Source organism: Ursus arctos, unplaced genomic scaffold (assembly GCF_023065955.2).
Source record: "Ursus arctos isolate Adak ecotype North America unplaced genomic scaffold, UrsArc2.0 scaffold_24, whole genome shotgun sequence".
Lineage (NCBI taxonomy): Eukaryota > Metazoa > Chordata > Mammalia > Carnivora > Ursidae > Ursus > Ursus arctos.
In genome coordinates, this window is record NW_026622919.1 from 20,893,021 (window position 1) to 20,907,819 (window position 14,799).

At 46.8% G+C, this 14,799-nt stretch overlaps 1 non-coding gene across 1 annotated transcript; it reads left to right on the top strand.

The window, feature by feature from the left end:
- Window positions 1–6,055: 6,055 nt before the first annotated feature.
- On the top strand, window positions 6,056–6,128 carry TRNAK-CUU (transfer RNA lysine (anticodon CUU)). Its single transcript has one exon. It is a non-coding gene; the product is annotated as a tRNA-Lys (tRNA).
- Window positions 6,129–14,799: the final 8,671 nt, after the last annotated feature.

The window sequence follows — 14,799 nt, forward strand, 5'->3', positions numbered from 1 at the left end:
CCAAGGGACTGCTGAACCCAGAGTTACCTCTCAAAAGAGAGATCTCACACACTCCTCTGACTTAGCAAAACCCCAGAAAGAGGCTCTGGGATCCAGAGAAGTCCCCAACATCCCTATAAACATGGGTTCTTGTTCCCTGGCTACAAACCTCCACTTTCCACCCCAGCACTGGGAGTTCACAAATATCCCCAGTCATGCCTTCTCTATATGCCCAGACCTCTCTTCTGGCCCCCTCATCCCACGCCAAGAGCCAGAATCTCCTCACACCCTTCTTTATGCCTCATCCTTTCTGTCCTCCCCACCCCTGTCCACTTCACCCCAGCCTTCCTCTTTTCCTTCCCCAGGAGAACATCCTGGCCTGAGGGGCCTCCCAAACTTGATGATAACCAGGCATCCCAATCCCACTGGGGAGAAGCGGGGAAGGGGCCTCCAGGAAAGGTGAGTGGACTCGAGAGAGGAAGGGGAAAAGAAGAAACTGTGGCCTCCATTCCTCATCTGCAAAATGGGAATGATACCTGCACTCATACGGTTGTTATGACAAGCTTACAGAGTGCTTGCTTTTACCTCATTTAATAAATAGATATGGAAAAACATACTGAGATACCACTTTATATCCACCAGATTGGTAAAAATTTTAAATACTGACAGTGCCAAGTGTGGAGTAAGGGACTCTCATATAATGCCAGTAAGAAAAAAAATTGTACAATTGTTTGGAAGCAACCAATAATTCTACCCTGAGATATATACCCACTAGAAATGTGTGTGTGTGTGTGTGTGTGTGTGTGTATTCCAAAACACATCATAGCAGCATTATTCAGGATAGCCAAACACTGGGATCAATAGTAGAATGAGTAGGGGCGCCTGGGTGGCACAGTCGTTGAGCGTCTGCCTTCGGCTCAGGGCGTGATCCCGGCGTTATGGGATCGAGCCCCACATCAGGCTCCTCCGCTAGGAGCCTGCTTCTTCCTCTCCCACTCCCCCTGCTTGTGTTCCCTCTCTCACTGGCTGTCTCTATCTCTGTCGAATAAATAAATAAAATCTTTAAAAAAAAAATAGTAGAATGAGTAAATCTATAGTTGAATACAAGACTGCCATACCAACACCATAGAGGAATCACAAACTGAGCAAAAGTTTACTGCTGTAGGATTCTATTTCTATAGAATTCAAAAACAGGCAAAACTAATCTATGGTTTAGAAATCAGGATAGGGGTTCCCGTTGGGGAGAATGGTGGAAGTCGTTACTAGAAAGGGCCTCATGGGGTACAGGTGATGTTTATTATTTAGTTACATAGTGTATTCACCATATGAACATTCGTTGAACTGAACATTTCTTATTTCTGCACCATTCTGTATGTACTTTCATTTTCTTACTATAATTTTTTTAAAGATTTTATTTATTTATTTATTTGAGAGAGAGAGTGTGACAAGAGGAGGAGCAGGGGGAGCGACAGAGGGAGAGAGAGAAGCAGGCTCCCCACTGAGCAGGGAGCCCAATGTGGGGTGGGGCGTAGGGCTCGATCCCAGGACCCCAGAGATGACCTGAGCCGAAGGCAGACGCTTAACCAATTGAGCCACCAAGGCGCCCTTTACTTTAATTTTTTTAAGAAAAAACTTTTTATTTTTTTAAAAAATGCTGGCTCTCAAGTAGGCTGCCTTGACTGGACTCTTGGCAGTAGGCTTAGAGTAAGTTAGCACACCTCTCAATGCCTCAGTGTCCTCGTCTTTCACAGTAAGTGACTATTATATAGAGTGGCTATAATGATTAAGTGAATAAATCTGTGTAAAACACTTACAATGGTGCCTGCTACATAGTAAGTGCCCTGGGGAGCATTGGTCATTAGCCATGACCAGCCAAGTGAGTGAGTTAAGAGCCTGGAGCCAAAATGCCTGCACTAAAACCTGGATTTGCCATTTACTAGCTCTATGACTTTGGCCAAGTGACATCCTCCCTCTTATCCTTAAATACCCTCAGTTGTAAAGGAGGGCTAATGGCAGCCCATCCTGATGGGCTGTATGAGAACTTACAGAAACAACGCAGAGAGGCACTTAGCACAGGGCCTGCCACACAGTAAGGCTCCATGCCAGCCATTATTATTATTATCACCATGGTAACCCTATAAACCCATTGTACAGCTGGTGTTCCAGGTAGTAAAAAGACTGGCTTAAGGTCACATGCAGCTACATGTGATTTAAACCCATTCGTGTGATGATGGAGTCCAACTGGCACCCCACACCACTTTCAGAGGCACCACAGACTTGAAGAGTTTTGCTCAACCCCAAATAGCACCTCTTGCTCCTGCAGCTCTTGTCTTCCTCACCCCAGTTGTCAGGCTTCTGTGTGCCCAGAAGCTATTCTGCCTTCCCTGCCTGCCCAGCTCTAGCACCAATCTGATAATTCTGGTACCCTTAGTTGGGGTGCTGGGGATATAGCCCCAGCTGTGGGAAGAGAGGGTCTCAGAGAAAAGCCACATGGCCCACCAGGCCTTCCATGCCAGGGACCTCTTCTGTTGCCGTCTTTGATTTCCCTTGTCCTGAGAGACGTAGGGATAGTCCTAAAGATGGCTGGTGAGAGCTGGAGAGAACTTGAGGGCAAAGGGACAAGGCTGAGTGGGCCCAAAAAGAAGGGCCATCCTGCCTGGAGTCCCGAATTCACATAGCCCCCACCTTCTCTTCTCCTGAAACCTGGATTCCTCCCACCCTCACACCCTCAGTCCTCTCTGTTTCCAGAGACTTGATGTTTGGAGCCAGTAATCCTCAAGATGTGTGCAGTCTTTTCCTCACCCCCACCCAGTCTTAATGATCTAAAAAGCAGGAGAAGTTGGGCCCCCAGCCAGGGGAAAGGCAGACAGCCTGCCATGGAGAATTTTGCCCCCAGGTTGGAGGCAGAGAGCTCTAATCTTGCAGTCAAAGCCAGGGGTTCAAATCCCGGCTCCGTCCTGATTAGCCATGTACCGTGGGCTGGTCTCTTCACCATGATGATTCTCAATTTCTTCATCTATAAAATAGGGGTGTCAGGCCCTACTTCACTCCAAAAGTCTGTTAAGGAGGATCAGGCGAGACTACCTATGTAAGTGAGGGACGTACGTACCTGAAAGCAGGTTACCAACGAGTGGTGTCGTCACTGTGACCTTTTTGGATTCTAAGAGTCTATGATGCTTTGAGGTGGAAGGATAGAAAGAAGGGGAGAGGGTACTAACAAGGGGAAGGCCAAGAGAGGAAGGGACTGAATAAGGAGTAGGACACAGAGATGGAAGGCAGAGAAAGATGAATAGATGTGATGAAATGAAGAACTTGGAGAGATGGGAGAGATTTATAGATAGATATGAAACCAAAGATCCCAGTCCAGACTCCCCCTCTTCATTCATTCATTCATTCATTCATTCACTCACTCATTCATTCTTCAGATGAAGGAATGAAGCAGTAGCGGCCAAGCTGGATAGGGTGTCAGAGCCTACATCCAGCCAGGGCCTTCTCCCAGCAGCACCCACGGGCTCTCAGAAGGTGCTAGATTGGAAAGGGGGGTGGTCTCTGCAGTTCCAGGTAAACTCTTTCTCAGATCAGACCCCCGGGGGTTCACAAACCCAAGTCGGAGGTAAGGAAGCACATAGGTCCTAGGAATGCCTGTCCTCTCCCCATACTCCCACCCTGACTCTCGTCAAGGAATGGGGCAGGGACCCCAAAGGACAGGGTTCAGAGAACTAGTTGTTTGATGGTGTTGGAAAATCCACACATCAGAATTGGTATCAGAATCATAGAAGACATTAGGGTGGGGCCCAGAAAGAGAGGAGGAACCCCACCCTTTATGGAGACAGAGGCATGATTAATTAAATCATTGGCCACTGGTGATTGAACTCAATCTCCAGCACCTCTCCCCTCCTCAGATGTAGGGGGTGGGAACAGTTCCCACTCTCTGATCACAGGGGTGGCTCCCTGGCAACCAGCCCCCATCCTCAGGTTAGCTAGGGGCTTTCAGAAAGTCACCTAATTAATATAACAAAAGACACCTTTATGGCTCTGATCACTTAGGAAATTCCAAGGGTTTTAGCTCTGTGCCAGAACAAAGAAAGACCAAACACCTATTTCTTATCACAACATCACACCTCCCAAGGACCTTTTCTGGGATTTCTGCCAATTTCAGAACTGGGTAGAAAGTGACAGGTCCAGGGATGCCTGGGTGGCTCAGTCAGTTAAGCATCTGCGTTCAGCTCAGGACGTGATCCTGGGGGTCCTGGGATCCGGCTCCATTGGGCTCCCTGCTCAGCAGGGAATCTACTTCTCCCTCTCCCTCTCACCCTCACCCCCTCACCAGCCCCCCCATGCTTGCTCTCTCTCTCTCCCGTGCTCTTTCTTTCTCAAATGAATAAATAAAAAAAAAAATTTTTTTTTAAGTGACAGGTCCAGGTGACCCCATTCCCCACCATATTAGGAGACATACTGGCTTTCTCACCCCCATCCTCCAGGCCAGCTTGCTGTCTCATTGCTGTCACTTGCAGTTATATCTCTCTCTGGGCCTCAGTTTCCCCATCTGTACAATGAGGAGGTTGAACTTGGTAATCTAAGAGCCAGTTTTAATCTCCTCTCTTCCAAGGAGATCCAACCCTGCTCCTGTCACATCTTCTAGGTGTGTCCATCCTGTTGGTCCCCCTGAATGTCAGGTAAGTTCCTGTCTGGGTGGGAATTTCAGGAACTTTGGGACCTTCTGGGATGGCAGTGGGGTTGGGATAGAGGAACAGAAGGAAGATTGAGGAGCTGGAGTGAGAGAGAAAACTCACTCTCCCATCCCCATTTCTATCTCTACTACGTGCCCTTCTGACCCAACAGGGAGAGCAAGGGGAGAGGAGTACCCCAGGACTGGACTCCTGGCTTTGCTGGTGAGAGGGGGCCTATGGGGAGCCCAGAGTCCCCTAATCCTCCTGGGCCCCCAGCAATCCCTGGCCTCTCAGCACACCCTGTAGCCCCAGATCAGCCTCACCTTTGAAGGCAGAAGTCAGACCAGAGGTAAGGGGTAGATGATGTGTGAGTGGTGGGAGGTGAGTGGTAAGTAGATGGTGGGTGTGGAAAAATGGGTAGATGGTGAGTGGGTGGGAGGGTAAGTGGCGGATGGGGCTGGCTGGATGGTAGGTGGGTGGAGTGGGTAATGGGTAAGTGGTGGGTGGATGAGAAATGATAGTGTTCTTTGGGTAGAAGGTTGGTTAAGCGTCCTTTGAATCGCGTAGGGTAAAGTTGGCAACAGGAATCTCAAACTGAGAAGCCAGATTCCTCCTGAGACAATCTCTGTAAGTGTGCCCAAGTACTATAATAGGGCCTTGAACCCAGAACTATGGATGACTCAATTAATGTCCCACCTCCAGGATATTTCGAATTTCCCTAAGTAATCTCAGGGCCGTGGGCACTTTCCCACACACACATTCTACTCCCATCACAGCTTCTGGCTTGGCCCCATTGCCTTTCCCTACAAGAGTCCCCCAGCCCCGAAACACACACTGCCAGCTCTGTGGTTCACCTCCACCCCTCCTGCCTTTCCTTCCAGGTGCAGGATGGAATTGGACCTCCTGGTCCCCCTGGTTGCCAAGGGTTTCCAGAATCCCCAGGACCTCAGGGCTACCCTAGCCATGAAGACTCCCAGGACCACCCTGGATACTTAGGGCCTGGGACTGATGGGCTCCCAGGAACCCTGGGGATACCAGGCCTTCCTGGAGCTGGGGCTACCCTGGCTTTTCACTGCCAGGCCCAGATGGGCTCCCATGGAGCTCAGGGACCAGTGGGGTCCCCTGGGCAAGAGTATCCTCCAGGGGGCACCTAGGTAATTCAATCAGTTAGGCATCTGACTCTTGATTTTAGCTTCGGTCATGATCTCAGGGTGGTGAGATTGAGCCCCGCATCAGGCTTCTCACTAGGAGTAGAGCCTGCCCCACCTCGCACGTGCATGTGCACACAGGCTCTCTCATTCTCTCTCTCTCTCTTTAAAAAAAAAAAAAAAAAAAAAAAAAAACCAACAACAGTCTCCTCCAAGCCAGCCTGGTCCACAGGTGAGAAGACGGTCCACCCTAGGGGCACCTGGTTGGCTCAGTTGGTAGAGCATGTGACTCTTGATCTCAGGGTCGTGAGTTCAAGCCCCACATTGGGTGTGGAGCCTACTTAAAAAAAAAAAAAAAATTAAAATTCACCCACCTTAGAATCCCCTCTCCCGAAGAAGAAGATACCCACCCTAGCCCAGCTCCTCTATTCCAGGCCCTCCTGTAACCTCCATCAACACTCTTTTTAACTTCTTTCCAGGGACTGTTCACTTGTCACTGAGCTTTTTTGCCAGTTGTCTTATTGTTATAACTAGAATGTGAGTTACTAGACATCAACAATTGTGCCTTTCTTTCCTCTTCTTCCCTTTATGTCTTCACTCCCTCCTTCTCTTTAGCAACCCCTCCCCCATCCTTCCCTACACCTTTTCCTACAATAAATGTGCTCACATGTAAGACACAGTGTCCACCCATCCTGTGTGGTCTGCGGCTAGCACATAATACATACTCAGTAACACTTGTGGATCGCTGACCCTCTAACCCCACCTCTGCTGGTATCTCTCTCCCTTTGGGGGTCTTCCTCTGGGGCTGAATCATTTGTCTCATCCTGTGTCCTTCCTCTCTTCCCAGGACAGAGCCAAAAGGGAGAGAGAGGCTCAATAAGCGGCCCAGTTTTCCTGGAGAAAGAGGCTTGCAGGGACCTCGTGGAGCCCCAGGTCCAAATGGAAAGATGATCTATGCTTAGATGGCTCTCCCTGAAAGAACAGGCCAGAGCACTTCTCCTGCATGGCTGTTCTCCCTCTTTCTCTTCTACTTCCTTTTCCTCCCTGAAGGAATATCCTCATATGCCTCTTAAGTTTCACCTTCCATCGTTAATTCCTTTAGCTTTGAGGAGGTAGTGTGTATAGTCAAAAGGCTGGAAATTGTATGTGATGTTGAACATGTCGCTTCTTATGTGTCAGTGAAGCCTATGAAAATATTTTTATTTTCTCTGGATAAATGATTCCAGATGCCTCCCTCATCTGTTCTTCTCTCATCTGCTTGCTCAAAATTTAAGTCATCGGTAATACCCTGCCATTCCCTCATTCCTTCACCTGTCCCACCTCTCTCAAAGTGCTCTGGCATGAATGGATGCTCTCCCCCTTCTTCCCTGCTGCCCCCAAGTACCACCATCACCACCCCCCAAGACATACCTTCCGCCTCCTGGTAACCCCAAGTAAGAGAGTAGGAAAGTATCTACAGAGACCCCCTGTGACTGCCCTGTCTGTACTTGAGACAGAGACTTGATCTACATCCTGTCTGCTGAGCTCAGGTGAGACACACTGAGGTAGGAGCCCCTCACCTGTCCACACCCCCAGCTTACCCTGTCCTTAGAAGTGATATGGGAAGAGCAGAACATCTAAGACAAGGGTTGGAGGTAAGGGGCTTGCGAATGAGGTTGCTTGGCCTTTCTCTTTACCCACTCCAGTTAGGAGCAGGGTTCATTCACCCTAGTGCAGAATTCTCCTCCTCCCCTTTCACCTCATGGGGATACAGCCTTATTCCGGAAAAGTCTCCTTGAGTAGGACTCTTGCAGCTGACCCTTTCTGCCTGTTCTGGGTTTTCATTCCATTAGTTCCCTCACTGAGTCTTTGAGTTCAAGGTGCAAAAGCCCTGGAACAGCCCCAACGTTCCCAAGGGCAGCCCAGCCAATGTCAGCAATGAGTACTCAGTCTTCAACTGAATCTCAAGGGGATGGAGCAAACTATTGGTACAGTGGGTCCCAGCTTCCAGGGAGTAGTAAACAGAGGCATGTGTAGGCCTTTCCTTTCTCTTTGGGGTTTGACTTTATTGGGCTGCCCCTCCAGAGTTGTGCACTCCTGCATAAGGGGGCCTGCTGCTGGGTATGCTGCCCCCAGGTGGACAATGATAATACTGATAGCTTTCGCAGAGAGTCCCCTGGGGAGTGGGCATGGTACTAGGTGCTGAGGGTTCCAAAGGAGTAGGCAAATCCCTGCCTTCGGAAGAGCTTGTGGTCTGAAGAGGGAGACCTGCAGGTAAATACACCATGATCAGTGTTATGTAACAGAGAGAAATGCACAGGATGCCAAGAAAGCAGAGAGGAGCCCAGAGTGTGTGGTTATGGAGAACTTCAAAGGGAAGTGATGTTGGATCTGTGTCTTGAAAGATAAGTAGAATTTTACAATCTTGAGGAAATTACCTAACCCCTCTAATCCTCAGTTTCCTCAGTATAAAGGGTTGGTATAAAGATTAGGGGGGAAATTATGTAGAGTGCTTATTACTGTGTCTAGTTCATAATTGGCGCTCAGAAAATTGATATGTAATAGGATTTATTTTTAGGAATTGGCTTTGATAGTGGAGTCTGGAAGGTCTGCAATCTGTAGGCAGACTGGCAGGTGGAGACTCTTGTGGGATTTCTCTTCCAGTCCTGAGGCAGAATTCTTTCTTTTCTGAGAAACCTCCATTTTTTTCCCTTAAAGCCTTCAACTGATTGGATGAGGCCCACCAACATTACAGAGTCATTATAGAGGCATTACAAAACTTTTTCTCAAAGTCAGCTGATTTTAAGTGCTAATTACATCACAAAATACCTTCACTGCAACATCTAGATTACTGTTTGACCAAACTACTGGGTGCCATAACCTAACCAAGTTGACATAGAAAAGTAACCATCACAGAGATCATTCCAAGCAGAGGCTCCTCCGGACAGGGACTATGTTACATTTTTCTGCTTGGTTTTGCTTTCTGAAAAATCACTCTTTGTTAAACTAGCAAAATATTAATGTTAAATAGGATAATGTTTGAATATGATAAACAATTTAGAGCACAATTTACAGAAACATAAACTCCTAGGTAAAATCACCATAACATCTTAAAGTCAGAATGGATCTTATAGCTCATTGAGTCCAACCCTCACTCTGGAGAGATCTCTCTTACAACATATCTAGAAAGTGGTCATCTAGACTCTTCAACATTTCAATAGTAGAAGAAGTCCCTATGTCCTAAGAATGTCCATTCTCGAACAGCTCGAATTGGAAACTTTTTCTTTACATGGAACTTCCTTACATCAGCACCTCTGCTATCAATTGTTCCTTTTTACTTATCAAAGACAAATCTTACCCTGGATTTTTCCCATCCCTGAATAGAATACTTTCCTTACTTGTCTAAATGTGTATTTATCAGGTCAAAATTCTTTGTTTTTAATTTTTTTATTTTTTTGAATTCCAGTATAATTAATGTACAGTGTTATATTAGTTTCAAGTGTACAATATAGTGATTCAATAATTCTATACATTACTCAGTGCTCATCACAATAAGTGTACTCTTAATCCCCTTCACCTATTTCACCCATCCCTCCACTCGCCTCCCCTCTGGTAACCACCAGTTTGTTCTTTATAGTTAAGAGTCTGGTTTTTTGTCTCTTTTTTCTTTGATCGTTTGTTTTGTTTCTTAAATTCCACATATCATAAAGTATTTCTTCCTCTGACTGACGTATTTCACTTAGCATTAAACCCTCTAGATCCATCCATGTTTTTGTAAATGGCAAGATTTCATTCTTCTTTAAGACTGAGTAATATTCCTTGGCACACGCGCGCGCGCGCGCGCGTGTGTGTGTGTACGTACCACATCTTCTTTATCCATTCTTCTATAGATAGGACACTTGGGTTGCTTCCATATTTTGGCTATTGTAAATAATGCTGCAATAAGCATAGGGTACATATATCTTTTCAAATTAGTGTTTTTGTATTCTTTGGGTAAATAGCCAGGAATGAAATTACTGAATCATGTGGTAACTCTATTTTCAATTTTTTGAGGAACCTCCATACTGTTTTCCACAGTGGCCGCACCAGTTTGCATTCCTACAAACAGTGCATGAAGGTTCCTTTTTCTTCACATCCTCACCAACACTTGTTGTTTCTTATGTTTTCAATTTTAGCCATTCTGACAGGTGTGAGGTGCTATCTCATTGTGGTTTTGGTTTGCATTTCCCTGATGAGGAGTGATGTTGAGCATCTTTCCATGTGTCTGTTGCCCATCTATATGTCTTTTTTGGAGAAACATCTGTTCATGTCTTTTGCCCATTTTTTAATTGGATTATTTGGATTTTTTGGTGTTTAGTTGTATAAGTTCTTTATATATTTTGCATACTAACCCCGTATCAGATGTATCATTTGCAAATATCTTCTTCCATTCAGTAGGTTGTCTTTTTGTTTTGATTGTTTTCCTTGTTGTGCATATTTTTTTTTAAATGTAGTCCTGATAGTTTATTTTTGCTTTTGTTTCCCTTTCCTTAGGAGACATATCTAGAAAAATATTGCTATGGCCAATGTCAGAGAAATTACTGCCTGTGCTCTGTTCTAGGATTTTTATATTTCAGGCCTCATATTTAGGTCTTTAATCCATTTTGAGTTTACTTTTGTATAGGTGTAAAAAGGTGGTCCAGTTTCATTCTTTTGCATGTTCCTGTTCCAGTTTTACCAACACCATTTGCTGAAGAGACTTCTTCCCATTGCATATTCTTGTCTCCTTTGTCATAGATTAATTGACCATATAATCGTGGGTTTATTTCTGGGCTTTCTATTCTGTTCCATTGATCTATGTGTCTATTTTTCTTTTAAGATTTATTTATTTAGGGGCGCCTGGGTGACACAGTCATTAAGCGTCTGCCTTTGGCTCAGGGCGTGATCCTGGCGTTCTGGGATCGAGCCCCACATCAGGCTTCTCCACTAGGAGCCTGCTTCTTCCTCTCCCACTCCCCCTGCTTGTATTCCCTCTCTTGCTGGCTGTCTCTCTCTGTCAAATAAATAAATAAAATCTTAAAAAAAAAAAAAAGATTTATTTATTTATTTTTGAGGGAAAGAGAGCGCATGAGTGTAAGTTGGGAAGGGGCAGAAAAGAATCTTCACACAGACTCCTCACTGAATGCGGAGCCTGATGCAGGGCTTGATTTCATGACCCATGAGATCATGTCCTGAGCCCAAACTAAAAGTCAGATGCCCTTTACTAATTTTCACAATATCATTCCATTCCATGCTGCCAGTTCTTTTCTAACAAAAACAATATTGCAATAATTTTATATACACACACAATTGTGGGAGTGTATCAGTATACCTAGAAGTTAGATTACTGAGTCAAAAGGTATGTACACTTTTAAAATTTTGATAGATACTGGACTGCCAGACTGCTGAGAGAAACCCCTGAGGGGACTTACTGGGGACTAATCTCTGGTCTTGAGTTCCTTCCCCCTGTAGCCTCCCTTGCTCTCTTCCCAGCTGTGTTTGGTGGCCCTCATTGTCCCTTTGCCTGGGGCTATTAATGGTCCAAGAAACAGACCTGCAGTGCCACCAGCAGGGAGAGGCTGAGCTCTATGGGACATTTTGGGCTTTCCTGGCCTCCTCCCACCCAAAGCTGGTATCCCTGGTAAAAAGGACTGATTGGACCCTGCCAGTCATTAACCTCAAGGTAAACAGGGCCTGTTGCCCCAACCCTAACCACCCGAGACCCTGGGCCAGCCCAGCCTCATTCAGGAATTCCCAGTGAGCTCTAGCCTAACCAGCTCCAACCCCCAAATCCACAGCCACACTTTCAGCCCAGCCCCATCCACTCAGCCAGCTAGAGGAAAGAAATAATTCACTTTCAAGAGGAACTTCCAGGTGGAGGATGGAGACACAGCTTCTTTAGGACCCCCTCCCCCTGCTGCTGAGTGGAGAGACAGAAAACACGAATACCCATAAGAAAACCGAAGAATATTTATCAAAGGAACTCATCTGCATTTGCAAATGTACTCCAAACTGAAGGAAGCCTTGAAAAAAAGGTCTAAGAAGACTCTCTAAACAAGGGAAGTTTTGCATTGGTTTTGGTGGAGAGGACTTGGAGAATTGACAAGGGAAGCAGGAGAACATCTTGAAAAGGAGTAGAGGTAGTAACTGCTAACATGTTTTGAGCATTTATTATTTGCCAAGCAATACCCTAAGCACTTTACACATGTGTTATCTCCTCTATGCGGAGGTACTCTGATTATCCTCATTTTAGGTAAAGAAATGGAGACACAGTGAGACTGAGTGACTTGCGAAGGTCATACATCCAGCCAAGTGCTGTGGCCAGGAGTCTGACTCTAGTGCTTAATGCTGCCCCCAGGTAGGGGTAGGGATGGGGGCAAGGCACAGAGTAGCTAATAAAGTTGGGGGGAGGTAATAAGGTTGTGGTAGCTGCCCCCTCAGCCCACCAGTTCCACCCTGCAACTGACTCCCAACCCCTTCTTGCCTCCCAGGAGTAGTGGCTAGCAGTCACCTGGAATTCCCTCTTTGTGGACAATGCCTCCCAAGCCCACCCATCTCAGACTTCCCTCAGTGGCCCCCAACAAGTCCTGTAGAACACCCTGTGATAGGCTCTGGAAAGGAGAAGGGCTGACAGACAGCTGTGTCCAAAAGAGAAGTCCCAGCCCCACCCCCCACAAGACCATCCTGTTAGAGGGCTGGAAGATTGTCCTAAGTGCTTCCATATCTTATTTAGCCCTCTGTGGTTTTAATAAAGGATGATAACATGGGGAAACTGAGGCTCAGGGAGGTTTTTGTTGTTTTGTTTTGTTTTGTTTTGTTTTGCTTTACTCAAGCAGGTGTGACTCCAGAGTCCTTTTGACTCCACAGTTCTGCTTCTGGGTTTTTGGAACAGAGCCTCACATAATCAGGGTCCAGCTCAACTGCAGGGTCCCAGAAAATAGGACTGGAGCTGCTTATTAAATTCCTGTTGCCTCATCCACAGATGGGTCTTACAAGGTACTGCAGGCTGGGATGAGCTACAGGGTAGAGGCCAAGAAAGGTAGAGGCTGGGCTGACATCCTTGAGGAAGCATGCCCACCTGCCTCTACCACGTGGGGTCTCTGTGTTCCAGGAGGCAGAAGGTAGAATGGCTGATCTCTGTCAGAACATCTTCTGTTCTGGGGAGACTGCAGAGAATGAGAGGCTGCCCTGGAGCCCAGGCCTTGTCAGCCTTTTGGATGGGCAGAAGCTACTGGATTGGGTGGGCTTCCCTACAACTGCTCTGAGACCCTGGGTGATCCTGTGTATTGGAGGTTGCCTATCCCATCAACACATGCGGTGAGGGGAGTGGAATGAAATACTTGGAATTACTGGAGGCCAGGTGAAAAAAATCACACTAGCCCATAGGCTACCTCCATGCTAGACTTCCGGTCACACCACCACAACCACCGCCACCCCACCTCTCATCCCCGTCACCCCCAGCCTCCACACTGGCCCTCTTTGGGGCTTTGCTAGCAGAGTAGGCATTGGATATGCTGGGATGATTTAACAATTGGTTGACCTCTGATTTCTTTTAGAAGGGGGGAAAAAAAAAGAATTAAAGCCATAAATTGTCGTGCCAGCCTAAGGAAGATTCCTGCTTCCTGATTCTGATACTGTTAACTTACTATTCTAAACACCTTACATTTATTTCAGGTAATCCTCACACAACTCTCGGGTACTACTGTTTTGGGTTGTACGAGAGACGCAGAGAGAGCAAGCACAAAGGCGGAGGGGGGAAGGGCAGAGGGAGAGGAAGAAGCAGACTCCCCGCTGAGCGGGAAACCTGAGGAGGCAGGGCTCGATCCCACGACCCCGGGATCATGACCCGAGCCAAGGCAGCCGCTTAACCCACTGAGCCACCCAGGCGCCGCTGAGGTACTACTGTTATTTTTACTCTTTTTTCAGCAGAGAAAACCAAAGCACCAAAAGCCTGCCTCCATCAAGACCACGTGACTGGCAAATTGCCCAGCGGGGATAGAAACTCTGGTAATACCGATTGGAGGGAGGTGGTTCAGACGACAGAATTAGCAGTCTTTCAAATCGTGCAGGTATTTTTTCAAGCATCTTGTAAGGGGGGAAAAAAACACATTGTCATTTTAATATCGTGGATTGACAAGGACAGAATAAACCCACTCCAACATTTACACGGCAGAATTAAAAAAAATTTTTTTTTTTTAATTCGGTCTTTGGCATGTTCTCGTCACACGTGAACAGCTTTTCTGGACAGCAGAATTCCTGGAATTTAACAGAGGAAAGTAAAAGTAACAAGCAGCAGGGCATCCTACTGGCTTTCTGAGGAAAACGTTTCTGTCCTAGAATGGCCCCTAAATCCCGTCCTCCGTTCCTGAGGCGGTAACTACAAACTATTCCTTTTGATTGACCAGCTGCAACCCAAAGCCGCTCTATTGGGGGGACTTGAATACTGCTCTCTATTTTGCGTGGCCTCTCCACGCCCTTCTATTATATCCCAAAACCACAACTGTAGCACTTCTGTTTCTTCGAAAATAAATTCTTGGGAGGGGAAGTTGAGGCAGACACCAGCATCTGTTCGCTTCACCAAGTCGCCAGGCTGCCAGTCCAGAAAGCCAGCGCCCAAATTTCCTCATGAAAATGAAGCTAGGACTCCCGTTCCTCTCGCTAAAAAGCCTCAGGACAGAAGACGGCTTATAGATTTCAGGAATCTGAAATAAGTTAGCAGCCCCCGAGGAATCCTTCTCCTTCCTCCTTTTGCCCCAGCCTGCACCTCAGAAAACCCCTTCTCACTTGCATCGCCAGTCTCTTCAGAGTTGTGGATACCGAGAACCCTCCTCATTGGCCAGGTTCCCTGTCGGTCTCTCCGCGACAACTCCGAGTGGTGCCTTTTGAAAACCCTGTGGTCCCGCCTCCCTTGCCTAATTGGTTTGTTCAAACAGGCCCCCGGACAACTCAGGCGTTCATTGGTGGATATAAAAAACCAGCTACGATTGGTTCCTCGGGACGGAGCC